The following is a 3,018-nucleotide window of genomic DNA, read 5'->3' as shown; positions in this document are numbered from 1 at the left end:
GGGTCAATCACAAAGATGATGTTGTCGATGGTGATGGACGTCTCGGCGATGTTCGTCGCCAGGACCACTTTCCGGGCTCCCGGGGGCGTCGGCTCAAAGACCTGCGCCTGCATGTCCGTGGGCAGGTTGGCGTAGATCGGTCGGATGAGCAGCTCCGAGGCGCGGCTGCCCAGCTTCCGCTGCCGCTCCACCAGCAGCTCCTGGCACTGCTCAATCTCCTCCTGGCCGGGCAGAAAGACCAGCACATCGCCCCTTCGATTCTGCGTCAGGTGAATCTGCAGGATGGTGACCACACAGGCGTCCACGTAGTCCGCTTCCGGGGCCTTCGTGTAGTAGATCTCCACGGGAAAGCGGCGGCCGGGAATGCGAAAAACGGGCGCCTCGTCGAAAAAGTCGCTAAACTTCTGCGCATCGAGCGTCGCCGAGCTGATCAGCAGCTTCAGGTCGGGCCGAAAGCGGGCAATGTCCTTCACCAGGCCAAAGAGAATGTCGGTGTGGAGGGTCCGTTCGTGCGCCTCGTCGATGATTATGACCGAGTAGGAGGCGAGGTCCGGCTCGCCGAGAAACTCCCGCAGCAGCATCCCGTCGGTCATGTACTTGATCACCGTCTGCTCGCTGGTGCAGTCCTCAAAGCGAATCGAGTAGCCCACCTCGCCGCCCAGCTTCACGCCCATCTCCTCGGCCACGCGGGCGGCCACCGACATCGCCGCCACTCGCCTCGGCTGCGTGCAGCCGACCTTCTTCTTCCCTCCCTCGGTGAAGCCCGCCTCGTGGAGGTACTGCGGCACCTGCGTCGTCTTGCCGCTGCCCGTCTCCCCCTCGATGATCAGCACCTGGTGGTCGCGAATCGCCTCGATGAGGGCGTCCTTGTAGGGGAAGACCGGCAGCGAGCGCCGCGTCTCCTCAATCGTCTGCTTCCGCTTCTCCTTCTCGGTAAGTTGGGGCTCTTTTTCCGTGCTGCCCTCCACCTCGGTGCCCTCGAGGCCGCCCGCCAGCGCCGCCACAAAGTCGATCATGGGCACCTCCTCGGTGAGCAGGTCGTACTGCTTCGCCGCGCCCCGGGCGTCCTTGGCGTCCTTGGCGCCAAAGTGCAGCAGGGCACTGCGCTGCCGCTCGTCCTCCCACTTGCGCTGCTCCGCATTGGGCGCCTTCTCCGTTTCGTCCACCTCGACGTACTGATCCTGGTCCGTCGGCTGCTGATCCTCGCTGGGCATCTGGTAGCGCTGCTGCTTGATGCCCTCGGCGGCGGCGTCGTGCTGCCGGGCCAGCTCCAGAATCGCCTGGTCGTACTCCGCCCGCTTCCGCTCGCGCTCCGTCAGCTCCGAGTCGCGAAACAGCCGCCGCTCGTCGTCGATCTTCTTCTCCAGCAGCGACAGCTGGTCCTCCTTCCGCTTCGCCAGGTACTGCCGGCGGGACTCCTTTCGAAGCTGCGCCAGCATGTCCCGGCTAGAGCCGGTGCCGCTCGATGTTGAAGCTGCTTCCGCCTCCAACTTCAGCCGCTTCGCGGCCTCCTCCAGGGCCCGCTTGTCGCTCTTCGCGGCAATGCTGCGCGTCTTCTCCTTGTCCTTCTCGCGGAGGCGCTTCGCAAAGGCGTCGCGCTCCTCCAGATCGCGGATGCGCTCCTCCTGCTCAGAGTCGCCCGAGCTGTCGGCGTCCAGCTNGGAGGCGCTTCGCAAAGGCGTCGCGCTCCTCCAGATCGCGGATGCGCTCCTCCTGCTCAGAGTCGCCCGAGCTGTCGGCGTCCAGCTTCTTCTTCCTCTTCTTCTCGTCCTCATCCTCCTCTCTGCGAGTCCTCTTGCGGTCCATCTTTGGCGGAAAGAGAGAAGGTGGGCGTTTATCTGTTGAAGAGAAAAGGGAAAATTAGAAGGTAATTTTGGCTGGCAAAATAGAACCGGTGAGGAAACAACAACACTGGACCGCTGGCAAGCTCCTCTCACTGACCTCAGTTACCTAATGATTGTCTACAGTTCAACTAGATGATAGGATAGTGGATGTCTCTTTTATCAATTAAAGGGTAAGTATCTTCAAGAGACGATGACAAGTGGACAAGATCCGAAGTGAAAAAATGATGATCAAAGAGAACGACAACAACACGGCAAAAGAGCCGGGAAAACATTGCAGCAGCGGCAGACGAAAGCTAAATCGACCCAGTCAGACGCACGCACACAGGTGGAGTGGAAATGGTGGCGCCATTTCAAAATTCGCAGAGGATTTCGAAAATCGCCTCAAGCCTCATCGAAACGAAATTATCTTCAGCAGCAACCTGTGTAAAACTATGCAAGTATGTAATTACCCTGCTTCTAATAGTGATAATAGTAATAACATACACTGCTCTACATGCGTGAAGAATTTGAACTTGAAAGGGTGGCGGACAACGCCCAGAGAGAACTCCTCCTCTTCTCAATCAGTGGAGAAGGTCACCGAACTGGGCGCTCGGAAGAAGGTGCTCTCCTCGCGGTGTCCACCTCCACCTCCTCCACCACGAAAACGCCCCTCAGCAGCTCGAGCTCGGTTCTTGAGGGCCATTCGGCTGAAGTAGGCATTGGCCACCATGAAGCTGCCCACGAGGATGAGCATGGCGATGATGCCCATGCCAAAGAGGATGATCAGACTGTGGTGCTTCTTGCTCACATCGCCGTCATTGCTCCCCGAAGCAGTGCCCTCCTGCTCGGCCAGCACCACTTCCTGCGCCATCTCCTCCAGCTGCTCCTTGCTGGGCATCAGCTCAAAGTTGACGGCGCCCAGGCCGAACCAGAGGACGTCGCGACGGGCAATGGCCGCCTTCGCCTCCGCGGGAATGCTCTCCTCGATGGACTTCAGCATCTGCGCCTCCATGGTCGCCATCTGGTCGGAGTTTAGGCTGTCCTCACCGTCGACGTCGTCAATGTCAACGTCCTCACAGGTGTCACAAGAGGAGGAGGGGCCATCACTGGCGGAGGATAAGCGGGTGAAGATGGCGGCAAAGAGCAGCAGCATCAAAAGGAGTGGCCGACTGGTCGACATCGTCTTTTCTCTAGT

At 59.8% G+C, this 3,018-nt stretch overlaps 1 pseudogene; it reads right to left on the bottom strand.

Moving 5' to 3' along the window:
• Window positions 1–8: 8 nt before the first annotated feature.
• LOC108354709 (putative pre-mRNA-splicing factor ATP-dependent RNA helicase DHX16 pseudogene) lies at window positions 9–2,844 on the bottom strand (annotated as a pseudogene).
• Window positions 2,845–3,018: the final 174 nt, after the last annotated feature.

This window comes from Rhagoletis zephyria, unplaced genomic scaffold (genome assembly GCF_001687245.7).
Source record: "Rhagoletis zephyria isolate East Lansing unplaced genomic scaffold, Rhagoletis_zephyria_1.1 Rzeph_scaffold_38502, whole genome shotgun sequence".
In the NCBI taxonomy this organism is placed as follows: domain Eukaryota; kingdom Metazoa; phylum Arthropoda; class Insecta; order Diptera; family Tephritidae; genus Rhagoletis; species Rhagoletis zephyria.
This window is presented reverse-complemented; position numbering and strand designations above follow the sequence as displayed.